The sequence below is a fragment of the Vicugna pacos genome, chromosome 10, assembly GCF_048564905.1.
Source record: "Vicugna pacos chromosome 10, VicPac4, whole genome shotgun sequence".
Classification (NCBI taxonomy): Eukaryota; Metazoa; Chordata; class Mammalia; order Artiodactyla; family Camelidae; genus Vicugna; species Vicugna pacos.
This window is the reverse complement of record NC_132996.1, coordinates 41366203-41380005: the sequence shown is the minus strand read 5'-3', so window position 1 is coordinate 41380005 and position 13803 is coordinate 41366203. Positions and strand designations below refer to the sequence as shown.

The 13803-nt window shown below is 40.3% G+C and overlaps 1 long non-coding RNA gene across 1 annotated transcript in view; it reads right to left on the bottom strand.

The window, feature by feature from the left end:
* Window positions 1-3807: 3807 nt before the first annotated feature.
* The window catches only part of LOC140698744 (uncharacterized), a 124630-nt gene continuing 114634 nt past the window's right edge, over window positions 3808-13803 (bottom strand). Inside the window, exon 3 of the long non-coding RNA XR_012076630.1 lies at window positions 3808-3986. This is a non-coding gene — a long non-coding RNA (uncharacterized lncRNA). The remainder of the gene's footprint in view (window positions 3987-13803) is intronic.

Here is a 13803-nt window from a genome sequence, read left to right as displayed (position 1 = left end):
TCTTGTGGTTTCTGTCTCTTAGCAACAGTCTTGCCACTGTAACTAATTCCCACTCCAATCATTATATGTCACTTTGGCCTCTGCTGAGCAAAATAAAAGCCTGAGATGGGAAACAGTTGATGCTTTCTTGCCTCCAGGCTGCATCTCAGTCAGCACCTGTCTACAACAGAGCCAGATGGGGAGTACACTGTATTAGCGTAGAGTAGAGAGGGGCAGGCTTCCTTGTTCCATGGTTGTACCCAGATACCAATATTATTTTCTATTCTGTGTTCTGTCTTCTTCCCTGCTCTCTACGGAGTTGATAAAGGATTCAACCTTTTCAACTCAGGCAGTTGTAACCTTCTTGACTTGCTGGCTACAGCAGGAGTATTTCAGCAATGCCCCTTTGTTGCTGGTGCTCATCTGGTATATGTCAGAAACTCACAAGGGCTCAGCCCCATAGTAGCCACCTTCGCCATACTGAAGTTGGGGGAGAGATGCCCCTTCATTGCTGGAGCTCACCTGGTAGAGGGTGAGGAGAAATCCCAAGAGCTTCACCCTAGAAGGGCCACTTCCACTGCTGCTGCCACTGATGGGGAGGGGAGGTCTGCTCTTTCCTTGCTGGCTCTCATCTGGAGGAAGCCAGTGAAAATCAAAAGACCTCTGTCCACAGGATTCCCTCCTCCAAGTCCTCAGGCTAGAAAGCACGGGCTTTTCTCAAAGCCTTTTCTGTTGGTACCTAGGTTTAGTTTTAGATTTCACGCTGTCCGAGAGCCCAAGACAGGCTGTCTAGGAGGAAAAAAGAGAAACAACCCAGGAGATACACTGCTGGGTGGTCCCTCAAAGTCTGGGCTCCCTACCTAGTCATCCTGCTCCAATCCCCCTCCCAGAGTCTTCTGATAGTTGCTTTACACATTCTATCCAGGATTTTTAGCTGTAGTCAGAGAAAGCAATAGAGTTTAGAATACTTATACCTTCTGGACCAAAACCAGAACTCTTCTGTCTCTTTTCATCATGTCTCCATTACTCTTTTTTTCTTTTAATGGAGGTGCTGGGGATTGAACCCAGGACCTCGTGCCTGCTAAGCACACACTCTACCACTGAGCTCTACTCCCCCAAATACCTGTACCCCCCAACCTCCATTATTCTTTGAACATCTTTGCTTTCTGATTCAACAAGATGTTCCAGGTTCATCTTATATTTTCCTTGCCCAGCCCTTGAATCAGTCATTTCTCAAAGGAGCTCTGGTTCCTTTTCATAGAGGATGGTATTTAAGAGCCAATATCTGGGCACTAGATCGCTATTGCTGTCACCCCCACTTTTGGGTTTCGCTTCCTCCGGGCCCTTTCAAGGCTCTCAGGTCCTCTTAGTGGCCAGTCCTTAAAAGAAGCAGCCATGGTGCCACAGAGAGTAGTGCTACCTGCTATTTAAATTTAAGTTTAAAATAAATAAAATGTAAAATTTAATACTTCAGTTGCACTAGCCACATTTCACATGCTCAGTAGCCACATGTGGCTGGTGACAACTATACAAGACATTGTAGACATGGAACATTTCTGTCACTGCAGATAATTTCTGCCCAAAAATGTCTGCATCATCTATAGATAATTTCTGCCAAAAAAAAAAAGAAAGTCTGCATCAACTATATCACTTTGCTTGTGAAAATGAAGCATAAAGCTTACATCAAATTTTTCATAATATCTACTTACTAAATTAAACACATAAAAACTTATGGTTTCCAAAGGGGAAAGGGAAGGGGAGGGATAAATTAGGAGTATAGGGATTAACAGATACAAACCACTACTCATAAAATAGATAAGCAACAAGGATTCACTGTCTAACACAGGGAACTATATTAAATATCTTGTGCTAACCTATAATGGAAAATAATCTGAAAAAATATATATGTATAACTCAATCACTTTGCTGTAGACCTGAAACTAACACAATATTGTAAATCAACTATACTTCATTAAATATATAACAAGCTTGCAAACAACCCACAATGTGCTTTAGAGCAAAAGCATGATCAAGTTGCTTTCCAGGCTAGCAGTTTATCTACTTAAGTCAGTTTTAGTTCTCAAAGGACACCAGAGATTATAACTCAGAAACTTCTCAAGGATTCAGTCCAATATATATTACCAACTACATTTGAGAACTTTTTCTTTTAATTCTCCATCTGTATTTTTTTCCCACTGAACCAGTGAGAGAGGGAAAGATACTAAATAGACAGACTGTTGATAATGGAAGGCATATCTTAGCAGTACGCCCCACGATGCCCTTCCTTGCCAGAGGACCGTGGGATGGAGCCTTTGATGTCTTGATGAGAACTGCTGAACCAGCTGACACAGTTCTCACAATTCTATTATTTTTATTTTATTACTATTTTTATTTTAGCGTTCTTACAAAAGTGTCACAAGTCCAGGCTTGCTGACAATGATTGGTCAGAGGGGAAAAAAAAATCTCAAAATTGTGTCTCAGGATGAAAGAAGTGTATATACAATATATACCAGTAATATATTATTCTATTTGATATATAGAATATTATTTTAATGATATAATTAAATAAGATAATGCACATACAGATCTTAGACTGAGACTCAGCACAAACAGGAAGCCCCTGTCGTATGTTAGCTATTCTTTTGATTCCCTTTTTTTAAAAAATGGAAGATGAGTTTCTGAGTGCAAGTCTACTTCTCTTCCTCCTTCCCCTCCTATGCTGACTAGTAGTAATTCTATAACTATTTGGCAGCTGCTTTGGGAAACACTTTGAATATATTTTCTCATTTAACTCCCCAAAAAATCTTATGAGAGAGGTACCATCATTGTACTCCACTTCAAAAAGATAAGCATCACTTGCCCAAGATCGCATAGTTTGAAAGAAGTCGAAGAGAAATTCCGTGCATGTAGTCTGGCTCCAAAGCCAGGACTCTTAATCCCTGTGTAAGAAATTCCAAACCAAGTTGCAAAATGCTTTTATACCAATTTATTGTGTGAAAAAGTTCAGAAAATATTGATCCCAAACTAGGAAGCCTTGTACATCGTAGGACACATACCCAGCACGCTAATACCTAGTGAAAAGAGAGGCCGGGGACATAGATTCAGAAACAATAAAGATGAGAGCAAACACGTACAGTCCTCCCTCGGATGCTCAAATCCCCTCTATGAAGTGGCATAGTATTTGCTTGTAACCTATGCACATCCTCTCATATACCTTAAATCATTTCTAGACTACTTAATAATATTCAGTACAATGTAAATACTCTGTAAATAGTTGCCCGTACCCAGCAAATTCTAGTTTTGCTTTTTGGAACTTTATTAAAAAAAATTTTTTTTGACTCTTTCTGATCTGTGGTTGGTTAAACCTGCAGACATGGAACCCGCGGATGCAGAGGGCTGACTGTACAGTACTCACTTTGTATCAGACATTGTCCTAAGCACTTTATGAACTCATTCAATTTTGCAGTAACTCTGAGGTAGGTACTATTATTATGCCCATTTTCCAGAAGAGGAAATGAGGCAGGGAGGTTTAGCAGCTCACACAACATCATACACTACTAAGTTTTGGATGTGGGATTGGAACTCAGGGAGTCTGACACCAGAGGCCATACTCCAACTCACCATGGTAGATTGTCCCAAATGTTGCTATCACATAGCTGGTGATGTCAGTTACCAAAGAAATGATCCAACCACAATTACGCAGCCATAACAAACTTAAAAATTCCCTAAAATTGAAGCTACAAAGTCTTTCACCTTATCTTAAGAGAAGCAGATAAATCGAAATTTTAAAACAGTAAGTCCAGTTGCTGTGGGTATTCTAGTCAAATTTTTATTCACCAACTCACTCTCACATTTTCTTGTTACTATTTCTTTATCAGTCCCATAAATACGCACACACACATACATACACACAGCTCCTTCAGAAAAACTCAGCCATTATGCCTGTCTTTCAGAATTATTCTGACTCTTCGCACTTGAGACTTGTAGCTCCTTGAGTCGCAATATGCCTGAAACAAAAGAGGAGATCAGTTGAAAAACATGAGTGGATTTTCTTAGAAAATTGCAGGCTTCCATCACAGGGCTGTTGTGAGGATCAAAGTGAGAATGTGTGTAATCTCTCTTTGAAAATTCTGAAGGTCTTTAGAAATGTAAGGGATCATTATTGCCACCGTAGTAAAAACAAAACCTCAAGCTCTCTTCCCAATACAATTCCTCCAAACACAAAATCAATGGGAAGGCAAGGATTGTGGTTCAGTCTTTCTTTTTATTGTGTCAGACTTTAGAGTTTTAACGGTTTTTTTTTTTTAGTTGTTATCAATATTTGTTTCACTGGGGTTGCCTGAGACGTGCACTAGCTCATGAAAACTGTGCAGTATGATTCATTTATAAATTCGCCAACAGATAACACATTTATTTCAGGAAAATTTGCATTTGTCATTGCGATAATTGAATTCACTGCTCAACACATGAGTAAATTCCTCAAAGAAGTCTTTGTGTTGTACTGGGGATTAGGCAAGTTCTGCCTGAAATGAATTTCTTTCTGCAGCATGAAAAAAGTAAATTGGAAAAAGATGCTAAGATGATCCTTGGATATGATGACCTCAGTTGAACCAACTTGCCCTGTGGTCTAAGTAAAGCCATAAAATTTATCTGGACCTTGCTTTTCTTGGCTCCAAAATGGGGAGGGTGGACTCGAATTTCGTGATCCCTTCAGGTGTCTAATATTTTAAGATTCTATAATTCTTCCCTCTGAGGTGCCCAAAAGATTAAATGTGGTGCACCAAGGCCCTAACAATGGATAATAAACCTTAGTGCTCCAGGAGGAAATGTCAGACTTCATCCTACCTTCATTATAATAAAAAATACCTATGAACCCCTTACTTTATAGTTAACAGAGAGTTTTCACATCTATCATTTCATCTGACCCTGACCATAAATTTTGCTGTGGCAATTTTTGTTTCATTTTACAGACAATGATGGAATTGAACTCAGAGGGAGTGGTTCAACGTCTCTTCGAAAATTCCACACATAGTGAATGGTGAGTCCGGACTTAAATCATGAGTGTAGTCTTGTTCCTCCCACTCAGAACAGAGGAGTGGTCTACAAGGCATTAAAATCAAATGTGTTTTCAAAGCCCTGGCTAGTTAATTGGGAGGAACTATAGAAGACAAGTGGAGATGATGAACAATGCAGCGTGGAAAAGCTGCCTCCCCAAATCCCCAGGTTAAACAGACTTAAGCGTCCCACGAGGTAGCCTTGTCTGGGGAGGAGTCTAAGGGGATCGTTGCCCCATGGCAGGCTGGGTGAAGGGTGAAAGGTTAACAGCCCAATCCCAGGACAAGGTGTCAGCCCAAATTAGGTGTTTAAAACATTTGCTGAAGGACTTAGACTGCTGAGTTCTTTATTTCCAATAGCAAAACTATTCAAGGAACCAAAAAAGGACTTTTGTATGGAAGAATTCAGGAAACGTAGTTGGGTTCTCTCTTCTCCAAGGGAACCAAAAAGGTTAAAAATATTCCCCCTATTTCAAGGAGACAATTACAGATAGAAAACACTGAAGCTCGTTTTGTGTTCTGAGAACAAGTATCGTATTAGCATGACTCCTTGTTCAGTAACTTTCATTTGGAATTACTCTTCCACTGAAAGCAAACAGAACCACCAAGAAGTACGTGTGTTTGCCTGGTACTCTGATGTCCAAATACTTTGAATAGCTCTTACACTTTTTAGAGCAATGAATTTTCTGGTAAAAACTAGGCTTGAGGCAACGGCAGTAAGGAGACTGTTCCAGCATACGAGGAGAGAAACTCATCGGACAGCTGCCCCCACCCCCGAACCCCACACACTCCAAGGCCAGAAAACTTTTTCTTCAGTCATCTTGCAAAATACTTAAGCATTGGCTTTGGCTATGTTGTTATTTAATAGTAATTCTATTACAATGAGATTATGAACCTGGAAAAATAGAGTTTCAAAGAGAGAGAAAATATTTCTTTACACATTTCACAACATACTCTGAACAGGCCCCTGGTCAACTTTATCCAGACCCAGAATTCATTTCACCTTTCTGGACTCTGAAGATACTGGCAGAGGTCAGATGCAAAGAATCACATTAGCATATGAACCTGGCACCAATTAAGAGTTTCCCTTGATTTTACAACGAAAGGCCAGAAAATGTTTAAAACCAAAGTCACTGTACATGAAACGAACTCCAAACTCTATACATTACAAAATTTAAAAAGTTAAGTGTATGGATCCAGATGAAAGGTAAATTTGTGGGGAGTCGGGTGCTGGTAGTGGGAGTGGCCACTGCTCAATGCACAGCAGGAATTGCAAATAGAATTCTTTCAGATAGCAAGATGCCTTTGTGGGTTTAAATGATATGGTACAGAATCACTAATTCAAGTTGTATGATACAGAAAAGAAAAAGAGGAGTAATACACCTTCTGCTTAAGATTAAAAACAAAAAATCAAAAAGCAACAAGCCTGAAACCCCCAGTGAAAGCCTTCTCATCTCAGGCCTCTTGTGATCAAGGGCACGGCTTCCAAAGATAGCAACAAGAGGGGTAGGTACTCTCTGTACAAGATGGAACAAAGCCACCTGCCTTGGGAAGCTGGCCCAGATGATCCCAAGTTTCTAGAGGGGTTAGCTGCTCCTCCCCGCCGTTCCCTTGCTCTCTGCACAAGTACTTCCAAGGACCGCTTTCTTTCCAGTATCCTGCCCGCCTCCATGCAGTGGGCTTTGTGTCTGTTTCCATATACCCAGCAGAGTCCACAGCACATGGTAAAAGTTTGATCACATTTTATCAAATAGAGTAAACAAGGAGGAGGAGGTAGGAAACCTAGGAGAAGTTCTCACGAGCCCTGAGCTCTTCAGTTTTGGGGAAAGTGTGGGTGCAGGGACTGCATTTATTCAACAAATATTTATTCAACACTTATGACCTGCCAGATACTAACTACCATATATAAAGTAGATAAACAACAAGTTTCTACTGCACAGCACAGGGATCTATATTCAATGTCTTATAGTAACCTATAATGAAAAAGAATATGAAAAGGAATATATGTATGTATATGTATGGCTGAAACATTGTGCTGTACACCAGAAATTGACACAACAGTGTAAACTGATTATACTTCAATTTAAAAAAAAAAGGAAAGAAAAAAAAAAGATTAGCAAGGTTATAGTGTAGACCAGAGATTAGCAAACTTTTTCTGTAAAGGGCCAGGTAGTCAATATTGGTCACTGTGGGCCTCTAGTTCCCTGTCATGTGACTCAGAAGAAACTCTAGACAGTGTACAGATGGGTGTGGTTGTGTTCCAATAAAACTTTATTTATATGCACTGGAAAAAAAAATCTATGACCTGCCAGACACTGTGCTAAATGCTGCAGATAAAGATGAGTAAGACCCAGTTGCCACCTTCAGGAAGTTTATAATCTACTAGATTATAATGAAGCCAACACAAGTTATAGCAATGGAGGCAAGGAAACAACATGGGGAAAACACAGTGAAAAGTGGAAGGGCATTTGCAGCCAGAGGGAGCTGGTTTGGATGCTGCTTCTGTCATTCACAAGCTGGGTTAACCTGCTAATGAAGTAGCATTAATCTAACCTCTTATTACATCACTTAACTTCCATGAAAAATTCTGAATAATAATCACTTTATTGGGTCATTTTAAGATTAAATTTTTTAAAAATGACAACATTTAGCAATCTCTGGCACTTAGCAGGAACTCGGTTATACACTTAATGAAAAGTAAGGGTAGACTATACAATTATTTTTATGCTATGATAGTAGGTACATTATAATTGTATATGCTTGTTGGCCAACTTTGAGAGACACCACGAAAAATAATAAAAACTGTGTGGAGGGGGGATTCGAAGTGATTTTTTTTTTCTTTTCTCTTTCTCTTTCTCAAGGTTTTTTATTATGTCACAATGTTCCTTGGAAAATAAATAAAGAGTTATAACTTTTGAGTCCAAGTCATTTTAAGATTGTTCCCAGGAGGATAAGAGATACCCATTTCAATAATGGGCATATAAACTTGCTATTTTCCAGAAGAGATCGTTTGTAGAAAATCAAGGCATGACATGTAATAGCCCCCTTTTCTTTCCCACTAAAAGAAAATTAGAGAAATCTAAAAATCAGATGTAAAATTTTCCAAGCCTGATTTTGTTCATTACACAAACCCTTCTTTTCTTTCTGTTTGTGCCAAAGATCATTTGCATTTCAAAGGCCTGCAGACCAAAGAGGACCCTCACAAAGCACTAAGAACTCAGTTTTGCCAGGGCAAGAGAGTGCACCCCCTTTGGCCGGTGTCCTCCAGTTCACACCACCTCGAGGACCAAGAACACGGCAGAAATGTGGGAAGTGGGGGAGTGAGCGGTGGGGCCTGGAACCATCTGGATATCAAATTCCTAACTTTTAAAAACACAATGCCAGCTAAGCAAAAATCCTCTGGCTGGGCTCTTACTCCTCAGCCTTTGGCCCCTGGATAAATATGCTACAGACCCCAGGGGCCAGCGTGATCTTTCTAAATTGCAGATCAGATTAGATCACGACCCTGCTTAAAGACTTCCTGTGGCTCCCTGTGCCCCCTCAAATAAAGACAAACTCCTCTGCAGGCAGACAAGGCTCCTGCCTGCTTCTGCAGCTTCACAAGCTGTCCATTGCCCTTGCTCACCTCACTCTAACCCCATACATTTCAAATCCAGGCAGACTGACCCTCCTATGGTGCCCCAAACACATGCCCTCTTGGCCTCGCACAGCCTGTTGGACCTCCCCTTCCCATCAACTTCATCAAGCAAGCTCTTACACATTCTTCAAGAAAAATAGGAATGTGCTATTGTAATAGAAGAGAACAAATCTGACTCCATATTAGCTCTGTTCCTTTGGCTTTAACCCTGTGCTCTGTTTCCTGGGCTTAGTCTTGCTGGTTCTGTACCTTTTGTAAAACAATGTTGCCTCTAGCCTGAAATGTACAGGGCAGCCCATTCTCAAGGCTCTGACCTTTAAGGATATTAACACTTCTCCGTTCATATAAAGATAACAAGTCTCAGAATAGAAAATAACGTTTGTTTTGTTGGAGGTTTACAGGGACACCATGATCTGACCCATATGGACAGCTGCAAGAACAAAGGATTCCTATACCAGGAAGTTTGCAACAACCAAGCATACCCCTCCGTTTTTCAGTATAAAAGGGAGGCCTGAATTCTGACTTGGGGAAGATGGTTCTCCAGGACATTAGTCTGCCATCTTCTCAGTCTGCTGGCTTTCCAAGTAAAGTCACTACTCCTTGCCCCAACACCTCGTCTCCCAATTTATTGGCCTATTGTGCGGTGAGCAGAATGAGTTTGGACTTGGTAACATTATTAGACCAGTAGTTCTCAAACTTTTTGGCCTCAGGACCTCTGTATACTCTTTTTTTATTTTTTTTAACATTTTTTATTGATTTATAATCATTTTACAATGTTGTGTCAAATTCCAGTGTTCAGCACAATTTTTCAGTCATTCATGGACATATACACACTCATTGTCACATTTTTTTCTCTGTGATTTATCATAACATTTTGTGTATATTTCCCTGTGCTATACAGTGTAATCTTGTTTATCTATTCTACAATTTTGAAATCCCCCAGTCTATCCCTTCCCACCCTCTACCCCCCTGGTAACCACAAGTCTGTATTCTCTGTCCATGAGTCTTTAGATTCCACATATGAGCGATCTCATATGGTATTTTTCTTTCTCTTTCTGGCTTACTTCACTTAGAATGACATTCTCTAGGAGCATCCATGTTGCTGCAAATGGCGTTATGTTGTCAGTTTTTATGGCTGAGTAGTATTCCATTGTATAAATATACCACATTTTCTTTATCCGGTCACCTATTGATGGACATAGGACCTCTGTATACTCTTAAAAACGACTGAGAACTCCAAAGATTTTTGTTTATGAAAGTTCTATTTCTTGATATTTACAGTATTTTTTTAAACTTGAAAGTTTTAAAAACATTTATTAACTCATTAAAAACAACATAAATAACATATTTTGTGAAAATAACTTTTTTCCAAAGCAAAACATATTTGTTATGTTTTTGCAAATCCCTTTAGTGTCTAGCTTAGTAGAAGACAGCTGACTTCTCATAGCTGCCTCTACGTTGACCCTGTTTGGATTATGTTGTTTTGGTTAAAGTGTATAAAGCAGATCTGGCCTCACAGGTTGGTAGTTGGTGGAAAAAATGAGTATTTTAATAACCTTTTCAGATAACTGTGGATTTTTATTCATTGACATTTGTGCCCAAACTAGACAAATGGTAATTTCTGAAAGGTTAGTTGCAATGTGGAATTTGAAACCATTTCAATGGAATTTTCAATACTCTGTTAAATTAAAATCCATTGGTCTACCTGACACTCTGAATGGCTCTTTTATTCATGCCTGAGTTTGTAGCACCAGCACTAATCACTTGGAAAGTGTTGATTCATGAAGTTAAGCAGTTCTTCTAAATTGTTGACACATTTTACTACACAATATTGAAACATCATTTTCACTAACATCACTGAAAGTCTTATTGGCATATATCAAATTCATGATGGGGGAATACAGTTTGCTGAAATCACCAGTTTTGCCTGAAATCTCAAATTTTATCATGAGCAACAAATACCATCAATTGTTTCCCTTAAAGTGACAGGTCCACCTCATTCATTAGCAAGAAAATGTCAGAGTCTGATAGATATTCAAGTTTAAGTAAGCATAGTTTGCCAGTTGCTCTTTCAAGTAAAAATGCTGTTTCACAAAAAAGCAGCTAGTTCCGCTGTCAGCTGGAACAATCCCACAATGCTTTGCCTTGAGATAACGGTCATGCTTGTGTATGAAGAAGTGCTTTACACATTACGTTCCAGGTCATCACACAGAATGGGAAAAAGACATGTATTCAAGGGTCAAGATTTAATAATACCAATAATTTTAACTGTTTCATCAAGAAACTCCTTAAAAGAACCTGGAATTTTTTAATTTTCCTGCAACCGTGCAGTGGTGAAGAAAGACTATATTAGCAGTGTCGGGCCTCAATTCATGCTAAACCTCCAGTTTTATCATCATTGTTTTTGCATCATCAGTGCAAATGTCAACATAGTGAAAAAGGCAAGTAATGTCTTACTATAAAGTGGAAATAGTTTTGACCTCACAGACCCTCTTTGAGAACTTCTACACTGGACTGTAGGTAACATGAGGGCAAGGCCTGTATCCAGGGGTGGGCTGGAGCAAGCTCGTACTGGTTTACAAGAGCTGATGGTTAACTGTTCAGGAATTTTTGCAAGGGGGTTGATACCACTTTGGCTGTGTGATATCAGCCAGGGTAGAAATGTTGACTCCACAGAAATCATCAGACATTATGAATCAGGGTCTTTTTCTTAAACTGAAGTATAGCTGATTTACAATGTGTTAATTTCTGGTGTACAGCATAATGATGTAGTTATGTATATATCCCTTTTCACATTCTTTTTCATTATAGGCCATTACAAGGTATTGAATATAGTTCCCTGTGCTCTACAGTAGGACCTTGTTGTTTATCTCTTTTATATATAGTAGTATCTACAAATTCCAAACCCCTAATTTATCCCTCCCCATCCCCTCTCCACCCTGGCAACTGTAAGTTTGTTTTCTATGTCCAGGGTCTTTTTTTCCTCCTTCCTCTGGAGAACCGATTGTTACCTGTCTACCAATACACCACTCTCTGTCCCTCCTTCTTTGTGAATCAGTGTCTTGTACTGAGCCTGCCACAGATAGGTATTTAATGAAAATCTGTTAAGTAAATACGAGTAAATGAGTCAGCCAACCTATTGATGCCACCTTCTCCAGGTGGTTTTCCCAGGTTCCCCAGGCAGAGTCCGTCTCTCCTTTGTGTTCTCGCTACTTAACACTCTTACAATGGTTGTATTGAATTGCAAATATTTTACAGGTTAGTTTTCCCCACCAGACTGAGAACATCTCAAGAGACTATTTCTGGTAGAATGGCAAGGCAGCAAAAGAGTTTAGCGCAGGGATAAGTGAAGAGCGTTCTGGGTACAAGAGTCGGGAATTCTACAGGGAGGTACTGAGACTTTATTACATTATACCAGAGCCTGGAGGAAATCTCTCTCAAGATACTTGCAGGGTAGTGGAAGATTACCTCTTTGAGTCTTAGTCTGTCCATCTGTAACGCAGGAATCGTACTGGCACCTGGCTTTGAAGGTTCCTGTATGGGTGACACATCACAGAGTGTTTGCGAAGACTGGTGCAGAATGAATACTTTGTGGATCTTAGCTCTTGTTCTTACTGTGGTTTGTTTGGATTATTCTATGCTTCCTTCCTAACTTCTCATTACTATTTTGCTTCTGCAGGTAGTTAACAACTAGAAAGAGGTTAACCTGTACTGATTACCAATATCCTAGTCACTGGAAAATGCTTCACCTTTTTGGTAGAGGTTTATAAAGTGGTTTTTTTTGTTGTTGTTGTCGTTGCTGTGTTTGTTTGTCGTGACTTAGCTCTCTAATGCTTAATTGTCTCTGCATTAACTGATTATTCAGTTCCATAACTCCTTTCCTGAAACGTTTGGGCCAGGTAGGCTTCAGCATTCAGATTTTTTTTTAATTTGAGACTAATAATATCTAACATATACTGCACATTCCATAAAACCCTCAGCAGTACCTCATAATCAGACGTATGAATATTTTGGCAAAAAATACATAGATGCTGACATTTGATGGGATATAAAGATTGTAAGGAGCCTCACATCAGTTCATGCCAGGCTTTGCTCTCAAATGAATTATATATATTAAAAAAATCCTTTGACTTTCTGAGCTTTGGGATTTCAGAACTGCAGAGAAGGAGGGGGGACTGTATTAGGCTTTGGGCTGGCAGAGCTGGGAATCTGGCCCTGTCTAGTGGTGACTTCTACAAGGAAACTGCCCACGTGAAGCCAGTTGGCCTCTGACACCTGTCCTTAGCTGCACAGTCTGCAGGCAGGCTGCACAGGGTCCATCCCTCTGTAGATGAGAAACAAAGTAATGGCCTCAGGTCACAAGAGAAAAAAATGGTAGGCTAGGAGCAACTCCCAGAGAGCGTTTGCCTGATGACGTCTGGAGAGGCAGTAGTAAGCGGTGAATCAGGCTGAGTAAAATTCCCTCGGTCTGCTTCCCAGCTGTTTCTCAGGCCCTTCCCCCTGTGCAGAAGCAAGAAAAGCCTGGAGCACAGAGAGGCCACTCTCGTGTTGCCATGTATGCTGAAACACCCAATGGCCGGATTTATTAACTTCACATCTTTAGTGAGAGTTCACGTCAGACCTACCACAGGCCTAAAGATGGGTCCTGCTCGGCCCCCAGCGTGAGGACAAACGGTTAGGCTCAGAGTGCAAGCCAGCATGAATAGGCCTGAATTAGGCCGGGCCTAATAGCCCGTTTACTAACACCTGTATTAGTCCTCCAGCACTAGGGGTGAACCGCTGTCGGACAAGCCGTAATCCCATAAGCTTGTCATTTGCATAGCCCTCATTAGCCGATGAAGACTTGAAGAAGGCAGGTTTCTGCAGCTGGTGGGCCCATTCCTTCACACGGCCTGCCTGGGTGGTTTTGGTAATGAAGTCATGTGGGTGGATGTGAGGTTTATATGTATGGAAGGGATTAAGAGCATTAGAATTTGTGTGAGCTGATGTTGCCATATTCTGTATACGGGAGCCCTGTAATTGGATGGGAGGAGAAATGGCAGACCCATTAGTTTTGTCTGTTTACTCAGGAGCAGGGTGCTAGAGATTCAATTTTGCTTTCTTTGGCCCCTTTGCCTTTGTGAGGCGGGCCTG